We start from the raw sequence: 12,489 nt of genomic DNA, 5'->3' as shown, positions 1-12,489 counted from the left end.
ATATTATTCGCTACTTTGTGAATAAATCTATAAAAACGATATTGCTCTCATATGATTTTTCGAATTACAAAAGCACAACAGGGAAAACTCCACCGACTCTTAAGAAAGTTTCCTTAAATCTATTTCAACAATAGAATGAAGAAAGTTCACATAGTATTCTGTACACATAAATTCAGCCTTGTATTTACTTACGCGTCTAAAGGGTCTCACTGCGTCAAAATCAAGGGCTTGTGGGTTGAGGGTTGTACATATTATGGTCACTTTGTTATGGGACAAATTCAAACCCACAGCGGCTGTACTCGTTTCTTGGCTAATAAAAATTGATAAAGTATTGCATAGGCGGTTACGTGCTCTCATCACCTGGAGTACTTTAGCCTACATACATTTCATTGATTAGATATTAGTATTAAATTAGGACGATCATCCTATACGACAAAACAATAATTACATTTTGATGTAGGCCTACATATTAGCTAACCAGTCCGAATAATAAAAATATTCTGAATCAGAACCCTGGTTCAGTTCCTTCTTGATAAAACAACAAAGATGCTTAATCCTAAATACACACAAAGAATGGGATCATACGGCCTCCAGCTTTGTTCCGCAGGTTTTGATGTTGTAATTGAGCACACAGGTCTGGATGACCCGGAAAGACGGGTATCACCGCGCAAGAACAGATTTTAGTATTTTAAATTAATAACACTTTTTGTTTTTTTTTTTACTTTTCTATGTGGTTTCCTTAAAAAAAACCAACAATATTTCAGAATACTAAGAAATTACGTATCCATATTATAGTTCAGGTAGGTAGCTGCGTCAGCATGCGTAGGCTGCAAAGAAACAAGTTTATTCCATGTTGAAAAGAGAAGAAAGAAAAGTTGTTTTCTTTCTTCTCTTTTCAACATGGAATAAACCTATTACTTGTTCCTCTCTATCCATATTATAGTATCCATTATAGCATTTCTTGTTTATAATAAGATATTTTAATTGTATTTTAATTAGAAAATACATTTTTGCCATGAAAATAAATAGCTGTTCTCCTTGGGTACAATTCCAGGGTAAAGGCATAGCTCAGTTTGAAACTGTCAGATTACTGAACTCTGCCCCTACCACTGGCTCACACTGATGTTTTTTTTAAGCTATATTTTATTTTACTTGTTGTTGCTGCTGCTCTTCCGTGTTTGTTTTTGGTGATTCCTTTAATGTCTTTGTATTGGAGCATACATGCAAGTAAGCGTTTCATTGCACTTGTCCATATAACAATAAACTGAACTGAACTGAGGTATTAAAGTTCCCAGCTGGGCTTTGCCACAGCATTTAAAACTAGAGCCCAAATTAAATTCTCTTTCTCCTGACAGCTATAGGTGTGTTTAACGTAAATACTTTTTTATCCTCAGGCTCTACACCAGGATTAAGAAATTCTTCATTAGCTCTATTCTCAATTAGAGGTCCTTGACTTTGCCCCAGTGACCTGTAGACTTCACACATGAAAAGTCAGTATATTTAGTTTATGTATTTTCTAGGTGGTTCTCCATAGTTTTCATTGAGAGATTGCCGAAACAAATAACCCAAACATACTCACCAAACTCGCAAGTACAACACTGCTTTGTTCCTGTGACAAACACACCCTCATTCACAAATCTATACATGTACAGTATGTCAGAATGTAAACTGTTAAAGTTATTGAATCTATTGTGCTCAGGTTAAACTATTTCCAATAATTATGAGTCATTGAGTCCTTTTTGTTGATATAAGTATTTTATTGCTTAGAATTGCATTTTCCTGGAGGTGGTGTGAAGTTTTAGCATGCATGACAAACAAAAACATCAGGCAATTTCTTTCTCCTCAAATTTAAATGCGGAACATGGTACCAGTCTTTGCAAAGCTCCCCAAGAGAACATTTTACTTGCTTCTGAGCATATTGTGCACTTTTTACCCATGTAACACAGGGACCAGCTGCCAACAACCAAATTCCTTGTAATACTTGAAAGCAGCAGGCCCACCACCTGAGTCCACACAATGTTTGGAGTCTAGACACAGAATGTGTTTTCATTTGAAAATGACTACAATCGAAAGCCAGTGGATTGCATGGATATTGGCTGGATTTAGTCAAATGTCATAAGACAGACACTGTTTTGCTATGTAATTGTGCGCACTTTGTGTTATTCCTCAAGCTTTCAGTAACAGAATCAAATCAGTAGTCGGGCATACCACAGAAACATCATACACGTATGCATTTTTTTCATCCAGGCTTTCACATGCTGTTGTAAAGCCTTCTAGGACAACATATTGAGCCTGTCCAGTCCTCAGCTCCACACCTTTTTTTTACTACCTCATCCAGTGGTAGCTGTCAGATGTAGAGATGTAACACAGATGATACTAAGGTCGTTGATGTAATATCGACACCTGATTCCATGAAAAATGTACGCAGAAGAAAAATGGAGAAAGAGAAAACGCTTTTCTCCCAGCTTTCAGAAGACAATAATTGTGAACCTACAGATGAAGTGGAAGTACAGACATAGATGCCAACGGAAAAATACAAGAATTCTTTTTGAGAATGACATCAGTGATAAAAATATTAGATATGAGGAAGCTGAATGCAATGTAGCACCAAAGCTAGAAGTAAATACTGCAGAGATGTATGGGCCACATACGTCACTGAAAGTTTGGTTGCCTCATTCTGAATCGCAGAACATAGCGCAGCACATACCAGGAAATGTTACCTATTTTTTTGGTGTAAATTGGAGGTTTTACAAAACATTACCCAAACATTTACAACACACATTGTACACATTACTGTATACATTGCACTTTTATTGTGGTTTGAAGTGCATTCATCAATGCTGATTCTTTCTCCCAAAATATAAAAATAGTTGCAGTTTCCCTTTAAAGCTCTTGTTTTGTTACCATGGAGCACTGCAACTGGAAAATGAACTAATAAGTTCATTTACCAAGTCTTAATAGACTTTTTTTTTCTGTTTTCCTGACCTGAAATCTTTTCCAGGACACTCAAACATGTTCTGACGTGCTTTCTTTCAATCTTCCCCTCCCAGTTTTCATGTGTTTTCAATAGAAATGCACAACATTCACAATTGTATTTAACACAACAAATCCGTCATGTAGCTCAAAAGCATATTTACAAAACTGCATGTTTTTTCCCTTACCACAATGTAAATCTTCTTAATTATTGATGTTAAACGAGGTAAGCTGCATGTTCTTTGACTTAACCAAGTGATCTGGTCTGCACACCAGTCATTTGTCTTCCATTTTCACCTACATATGAATACACTTACATTTCACAAAGTTTTGGGCTCTTGGGAGGTATGTTTGTAATTTTGGTAGATGCCGCTCTATTAGAGTATACAGTAAATTAATTATAGGGGGAGGACATTTGAGTGGCTGTTCCTTTTACAGTACCTGGACTTGTGCCCAGGACAAAAATAAGGAAATTGAAATATGGACAGCTGTACCTATCAATAAATAATGAAATTGTTTTGCGTCAGTGATAGTAAATGCTGAAACAAAGGTCTCAGAACTCAAATAAATGACAAGAAGTCATCTTTTATTTTTTCTAGAGAAGTGCCCCAGGACAAAACTATTGTTTTACCTCCCAGGAAAAGTGAAATGATTTGGGGGCAGTGATTTTAAATACTGGGACAAAGTCCTTGGAAATATTTAAAGTGAATGTGGTGATTCTTTTCCCCTGGACGTTTTGTTATTGTTTTTTTAGAGAAGCAGCACAGAAATGTTTAAAAATACATTGTTTCAATTTCATATTAATTAAAATGAAAGAGCTTTCATAGAATCTTGGCTTCCTTCCACAATCTGCTATAAGTTTTGCTTTGTGTTCTGATTTAACTAGCTTTTGGAAAAGTGCCCTGGGAAAATTTCCAGACCTTAATCACCAGAAAAATATATGTACTCAACCATAAATATATTAAACACACATGTCACAACAGAATATACAGTATTATAGCCACAACAGGTTAAACAAGAATTAGTCATTACATTATTTTGCAAGTGAAGGTGAAATAGCTAGTCTAATTTTACTTTACACATTTTTAAAATGCATATTTGAGCATCTAGTGACTTAAAGTTCTAATTTTTATTTTGAATATGTACAGAGAGTCATTAAAATATAACACTTTAGTGGTTCTAGTGCTTGTCTGTTGCATTTTCATGTCTCTCTGTGTACAGTATATGAACCTTTACTTATCAACATTTTTTTTTCATTGTTAAATGTAATATTTTAACTTTTGGAATGCTGTATGTGCACCATACAATTTGCACAGAGACAGAAGGAGGCGTCCAGTGTCATAAAAGAAGAAAGGGAAAATGACACCCTGGTCTGCTGATGAAGTCCGGGGATTTGCTACAATTATCTTGAGCCGGTATTCTGGAAGAAATGAAATGGTAGATGCTTGAAGTAGATTGAAATGAATAATAATGGGCACTCCAATCCACTTGTTGCATGATGTTTTTCAGTTGGGACTCTAGGAAGTTAAATGGGCTTTCCTTTCAGAAGTTCAAATTTCTATGCACAAAGATCATGCGCAGGGCCATAAAACAGACTGGTAAATTTCAGTAACCCCTTTAGCTTTATGGAAAACTGACTGACATGATTCAGAACAAATACTCTACAGGCCAGTGGTTCTCAGTCCTGGTCCTGGAGCAGCTCTGCCGAAACAAACAAGCAGATTAATTAATGGCATTAATTAGCACTGGTGAGTGAGGAACAAAATAAGGTGGAACAACCACCATAAGACACAAGTGTTAGTCAGGACCAGGTCTGAGACCTAGTGGTATACGGTAGGAAATATATCTCACACCAGGAGTTCATTCCAGAACAGTGTAGGCAGTGAAATTCTCAAACAACCGAAGCTAAAACTACTACAACATGCTTGTAGTAATGTAGTAATATTTCTATTTATTTTACTTACTGATTGATCTACACCCCAGGGGCTGTTTCAGAAATCAAGATTATACAGGTAACCAGACAACTTTAGTAAACATGTTGACATAAGCCTGGATTTTCCATTTCACAAAGCAGGATAGAATTTCATCTGTTTAAGTTACTATAGCAGAATCTCCTCTACTTCCTGCTCCAGGCGGGTTAAGTCAAAATTAACCTGACTTTGAGGCTAAGAGCTTGAATCCCCAGACCAGTCCGCTGCAAAAAATGAGAGAATGAAAGTTAAGAGATCTTCAAAACTCCAGTTTGCTGATCATTTTTATTTTAAAGATAACATTTCAGCAGCCAGGATATACTTTAACAATCTCTTAAGCCAGTACATTCTTAATAGAGTACTGCTTGTCATAGGTCAGTGTTCAAAGAAACTAAAACTCTGTGCATAGGGCTGAGTTTGCTTGTGACTGGTACAGTTTTTTACTGTGTTGGTGATTCAGAGCGTTTCAGTAAAGCGACAGTGTCAAGCATTAGGGAAAGTGCTGTTTGCACTCAAACAGTTCTTGTCTTCATTCACATTTCCTCACCATACATAAGTGAATACCATCAAACAGAGGTCACTCTACTCAAAGCACCATACAGGTAATGGGGACTCCCCTCCACCACCAATGTGCAGCCCCACCTGGATGATGCGACGGCAGCCATAGTGCATCAGAATGCTCAGGACACATCAGCTATTAGTGGGGAGGAGAGCAGAGTAATGAAGCCAATTCATAGATGGGGATTATTAGGAGGCCATGATTGATAACAGCCAATGGGAAATTTTGCCAGGACGCCAGGGTTACACCACTACTCTTTTAGAGAAACGCCCTGGGATTTTTATTGACCACAGAGAGTCAGGACCTCAGTTTTATGCCTCCTCCGAAGGAGTTTGTTACAGTAGTGTTTATGTGCAAATTGATTTTTAGGGGCCCCTTTCCAAGATCTTGCCCAGAGCGCCCTAAAAAGCTAACACTGGCCCGTATATACAGTGTTTATCCATGAGGTTTGTGGGCAGAGTTAGCAAGCCATGCTGATGAACCCCAATCATGAGCTCCTAAGAGCTGCTTGCTAACTGCAAAGTGCTCAATACAAAATTAGACATTTGTTTATATGGTTGTTAATAGGGCTAGAGATCATTATAAAAAGCCAATTATAACAAATGCATGATCTTACAAAAACACCACAACCCTGAAGTATGTTTTTTAGGAGTGTACTGTATAAGCTTACTGGAGTATTTGTCCACAGCACTTTTCCTTACTTTAAATTTATGGAAGTTATCCACTGAAGTTTGGGAGAGATAAGCCAGTCTCACCGAGCTGTTCCTAATCATAACTGGAATTAGCTACTGTACATCCAACAAGAACACCTCCCTACACATTTCTCTCATGCATAACTCCTCTCTGAAGAAGGACCCCTGCCTCCTCCTCCTCCTGTGTCCAGAGGTCTGCCCCTTAACCAAGTGGGTTTAGCCAAAACTATCCCATCAAAACAATACTGAACCCTTCACAAAATGTTGGATTATTGGATGTTCCTGTCCTTTGTGAAATGCAATTTGGTCTTTGTCTTTACCAACAGGAGTTACCCCAGAAAAGTACAGTTTAAAAATCCCATAATAATTTTTTTAGAAATAAATTCTAAGTAATATGATAACAATGAAATACTTAGAAAATAATTAAATATACTCCACACGATCTTCAGAAAGCTACATACTACATTGGTATGACCTGATTTTAAGATAAGATCACTTTATTGGCCATATACAATTTCTTGTATTAGGAATTTGTCTTTTTGCATGCCCCAGCTTGCTCTCCATGAGACACACAGACAGGGAGAGAAGCTCAGGATCAGAATGCAGGGTCAGCCATTTATACAGCACCCCTGGAGCAGGGCTGGGGATAAACTTAGGGGCCCAACAGAGGAGGATTCCTTTGCCGGCAACGGAATACGAACCGGCAGCCTTCCAGCCACAGGCGCAGAGCCTTAGCCACTGCTCTGCCATCTATTTGTTTTAAAAAATTAGGCCAGCACAGGGAATTGTTTCGTTTTGCAATTACCAGTAGTTTCATCTTATGCACCGTTTTCCAGTATTATCAGTAGAAACTTGGCATTCCAATGACCTGTCGGCAGTCAATTGTACATGTAAAGGAACAATCATCAATTAGTCGTGTGAAGTCACTTCTGCTGAGCATTCGCCCTTGGGGAACTTTCATGACATTCTTTAATTGCAGTCATACAGGCATCAAAGGAATGCTCCCGAGGATAAATACAATTAAGAAAACTGGTTACTTTTACAACCGTGTCTTCACATTTAATGATAAGGAGACGGGTTTTTTTTCTGCAGGAAGAACGTTGCTGTTACCAAAAGCTGACGTGCGAAGCAATACTTACGGTAAATCTACATCCACTGCGCCCACGCCTTAATTTTGACTGAATACTTTAGGCTCAAGCAGCAGCATCGCACGTGATGAGGCAAGTTGCACGTCCTCTGTCACAGAGTGTTAGTCACGTGTCTCTAAGGCAACCACCTGCTCAGATTTTCCATCGCCAGTCCTTAGGCTCTGCAGTCCATGTGCTTTTCCTCGCTGTGATTTTATTTTCAGAGCACAATCTGAATTGCAGAATTAGCCAATTCATTGCTAATTGGGTTAGATAAGACCGAGGTAAACTCTGCATCACACCTCTTCAGTATGGGCATTGAAAAGGAGAAGTGGTGAGGCATTATTCAATTAACATTTCCTTTTGGAACAATTTGCTATTCAATCTTGTAAGCCTCAGGCATGTTTTGTTTAAAAAAGGAATAATAAACATACCACATACAAATGTGGTATGACATTTTACTAAATTAAAAAAAAAATTGAATGCCTAAGTAATTTAACATTAACCCTTTGGGTTTTAAGCCACTCCAGTGTGGTTATTGCTGTATGTTTTGGGTCATTGTCCTGTTGGAAGACAATTCATCTTCCAAGACCCAGTTCTCTTGGGGATTGCAGCACATCTTCCTCCATTCATTTTTCCTTCTATCTTTGAGTTTTCTAGTCCCTGCTGCAAAGAAGCATCCCCAAAGCATGATGCTGCCACCACCATGCTTCACTGTAGGGATGGTGTTCTCAGTGTGATGTGCTGTGTTAGGTTTGCGCCAGACATAGCCCTTAGCATTGAGGCCCAAAAGACCATAGAATCTTCCTCCAAATTGTTGAGTCTCACATGCTTTTCAACAAACTCCAGATGAGATGTGATGAGTTTCCCCCCCCCCACCAACAAAGGCTTTCTTCTTGCCACCCTTCCATACAAGCCAGATTTATGAAGCATGCATGCTATTGTTGTCTCATGCACAGTTTCTCCCATCTCTGTCATGGAGGACTATAACTCCTTTAGAGTTGCCATAGGCCTCTTGGTGGCTTCCCTTACTACGGCTCTTGCCCAGACGCTCAGTTTTGGAGGACAGCCAGTTCTGGGCAGATTCAAAGTTGTTCCATATTTTCTCACCTCTTTAATTGACTTCACTGTGCTTCAAAGTATATTCAATGCCTTGGAAATGTTCTTATATCCTTGCCCTGACTGGTATTTTTCAAGAACCTTGTATCAGATCTGCTTAGAATGTTCCTTGGTCTTCATGGTGAAGTGTTTCCTTGGAAAAGCATTAAGTGGGGAAGCTCCCAGACACAGGTGTATTTATTCTGAAATCCTGTGAAACACCTCAACTGCAAACAGGTGGACTCCAGTCAAGTAATTATGTGACATGGAGAAGTGAGTTGGTTATTCAGAGGTAATTTGGGTGTGTCAAAGCAAGGTGGTGAAAACTTATACATTCAATTGTTTTCAGTTTTTTATTTTTAATTTATTTAGTAAAATGACTGGATTTTTTTTTTCACTTTGACATTATAGAGTACTTTGTGTTCATGAGTGGCACAAATTTTCAAATACATCATGGTTCCATGCTGTAACACAATAAAGTCCAAGGATGGTGAATACTTTGTATAGGCACTGTATATGTTTATACTTGTTCCCACATTCAACAATTGAAATATGAAGCCATCACGCCTTGTTGACTCAAAACTAGGTGACAAGTTGTTAGAAACAAATGTTGTGATAAGAATTAACACGATGTGAGAAACTTTTCCCTGAGCTCCTTGTCATTTTCCACCTAATGTAAAAGCAAAACATTTCAAACAATAAGTGTCAATAATAATAATAATAATAATAATAATAATAATAATAATAATAATAATAATAATAATAACCACTTAAAACAATAATATATATTACAATAATATACATTTGGGCAGCATGGTGGTGCAGTGGTTAGTATAAGATGCCTCACAACACCAGGGCTCTGAGTTTAATTTCTGGGGTGCTTCTATAATTTCTATGTGGAGTTTGTATGTTTTCCCCTTGTTTGGGTGGGTTTCTTCCAGATACTTTGGTGACCTCCAGAGACATACTGGAAGGTTTATTTGCTTCTGGGAAAACTGTCCCTGGTGTAAGTGTTTATGTTTCTGTCTTGGTGTGGTCTGCAATGGACTGGTCTAACCTTCCCTGCACCTGTTGCTTGCTGGGATAGGCTCCAGTTCCCCCATGACCCTGAATTAGGTGAAGCGGTTAGAAAATGGATGTGTGGATAAATATTCAACTATTTCTTTTGCAATATAATACACATTTTAAATACACAATTTGAGTGCTCTGAGGTGTACTTTGATATGTTTTATAAAAGTGCTGTATAAACTTAAAAGATTACATGTCGGAAAAAGGAATGCAACGTGCATTGTTTTGTGTAATAAAAAGTGTTAAAAGCATTTTTCTCACTTCTACATAATAGAATGATCTTAGGTACCATTCCATTTTTAAGAAACGAAACAAATGCTAAATTTTAAACAATGAGAGGTATGCTTCAGTTTATGATGATTGATGTAAGAGCAAAAAACTGAAACAAACCTAACCTGTGTATTGCTTTGCGTATTTTATATCACAATAGACTTTTGTTCACAAGCATGCAAATAAGTCTTCGAGCAGGATGTAATGTATTGTATTCCTCTTAGCTTTCTGATTGAATTTTGCATCATAATACTAATCTTCCATTATCCAAACCCAATGTTAATATCCCGAGAGTGGAAAGGTCTACAACTCTTCTCCCTGGGCTTTCTCCCTTCATGGGTAGTGTCCACTTACAGTATGTTCTTTTCATTGCCTGTTGTCATTTTTTTTTATTCCAGGGAGTCTGAAAGCTGTCTTGCAAATTTAAACTTTAGGATTTTGACCAGAGTAATATCCACCAGGATATTACATCCAGACCTAAGCGATTTAGCAGGTTTAACAGTACAGACAGATGCAGACTTATTTTTGACACTTTGTGCATTAGCTTTATATTTTGGTCTTTTCCTCTCGTGGGGTGGGGCTGATCAAGCTCTCAGTTTTGGTCTGCAGCATGCAGACTACATTCATTAGGGAAGCTGCAGGTGCTGCAGTATTCTTGCCTGGACAGGTAACCTGTTCAAAGGAACATAATGGGAAAAAAAGTTTTCTTATCTTTGTCAGTAAATGACGGTTAGTAAAAAACCTTCTGGCATGTGAACACGTACTCCTTGATTGTTGTGAAGATGTGGATAATTATTTTGGTGCTCACTTTTGAAACTGGAGAAAAGCTAAATCTGAGAAAAAAAGGGATACTCAAAAAAGTGTTGTAGGTTTTTTAATTTCAATTATTTTTCCTAATAATTATCTATTTGTTTTTCTCTTGAATTTTGTTGGTTGCAAGGTCACATTAAAGATGGGGGAAAGTGTTTGGCGTGATTTATCTTGATTTCTGGCTTTACATCACAAAAACCTGCAATTTCAATAAGGGTGTGTAGACTTTTTATAGCCACTGTACATTCACTAGGTTTCTCAATTGTTTTATTTTACTTTTATTTTTTCTCATGTATTTCAGTGATTTTTTTATCAGATAAGACCATGTCACTTCAGGTACATATGGGTTTCATCACATGGTTATATAACAGGAAAATAGCATTGAATATCAAGGACTTATGCCAAATGAAAGATTACACATATGGAACATCTCTACCCAGTTCTTACAGTGACTGACGCAAACCAATTTCCAATCAGAACAGATCCTCTTTTATTCTTCACAGAAGGAATGACATCCTTTTCAAGCCTCACCCTTCTGCATGAATCACTCTGCTGGTAAGACTGTCCAATCCTGTCCAAAAAATGTTTCATTCAGCATCAAGTCTTTGACTTGGGAGTTTTTTAGTTGCTTTTGGCAATTTCATGTCTTTTCTTTTTATATTGCCAATGAACTCTGCTAAAAACTCCCAAATGTGTATTATCAAACTCAAATGGTGGTCATAGGGTCACAGTGTCCTGATCATACCAGTTTTTTTATTAATCCTAATTTTCACCCTTAGGTGTTATATCCACTATCAAACCACTTTTCTCACCACACATTTGGGTCCAACTTTATTGTACTTTTTTAATGTACTTTGAATTTTCTTTTTTGTACAATTTATTTATGTACTGGTGGGGTAAGCAATCATCGCATTAGCCTTCATCTTAATAATGGATACATTGATGAGATATCTGATATATTTTTTCAAAACCAGTTGGTGAGATCAATGATCTTTTAAATTCAATCTATGCACAGTTCTCTCTATTTCCCTGTGATATGGTCCTGAGTGACTTTGCTTCTAGCTCAGCCATCTTTAATGCCCAGTGGCAGTCAAAGTGACTTCCAGAAGCTTCAGGCTTCCAGAAATCTCTCCAGTGAAGTTTTGACCTTGTAGCTACAAGAAAACCTTTCTTTGCAGTTTTAGCGTTTTAAAAGAAAGAATAGTTTTTTTAGCTTTAAGATTAACCTGTACTTTGCTCCATTCCTTTTTCCCTCAGTCTTGACAAGCTCCCCAGTCCCTGTGGATTGGAAGCAGCCCTAACACTGCTGCCTCCGTGCTTAACAGGTAGGAATGGTGTTGACTGCGCTATGTGCTGTGTTGAGTTTGCATCAGACTTAATGCTTTGCATTCAGACCAAAATATTTGCCGTATCATGTAAACGCATTGTTACGAGCTCCACACAGGAGTTGAGGTTATTTCTTCACTACTGCTTCCTTCTTGCCACTGTCTTTCCATGGTTTCTAAATTTGGAGGGATAGTCTGATACAGATGGTATCTGTATGAAATACTACACCTTCCACTTCTTAATAAGTGAAATCACCACGCTCACAAGGATATCGCGTGACATTCCACAACTTCTTCCTTGTTCTGTTTTAAAATTTCTTTGGTCTTCACATTTGAAATTTTGCTTTAAATGCACTACCTGCATTTATTCTAGAATCATCTGAACCACTACTGTTGTACTCACTACTCATGTACATTATCAGGCCTGGAGAGATTACTTATCTGAATATAAGGTTACTATAGAGTTTGCTAGATCCACCTACTTCTCTCACATAATTGAAAATCACCAAAACAACCCCAGACATCTTTTCTCCACCATCAACAGACTGCTCAAGCCAAACTGCCCTACCCATTACCTGCCTCATCACAACTTTGCAA

Source organism: Lepisosteus oculatus, chromosome 9 (assembly GCF_040954835.1).
Source record: "Lepisosteus oculatus isolate fLepOcu1 chromosome 9, fLepOcu1.hap2, whole genome shotgun sequence".
Taxonomy (NCBI): Eukaryota; Metazoa; Chordata; class Actinopteri; order Semionotiformes; family Lepisosteidae; genus Lepisosteus; species Lepisosteus oculatus.
Note: the sequence above shows the minus strand (reverse complement) of the source record.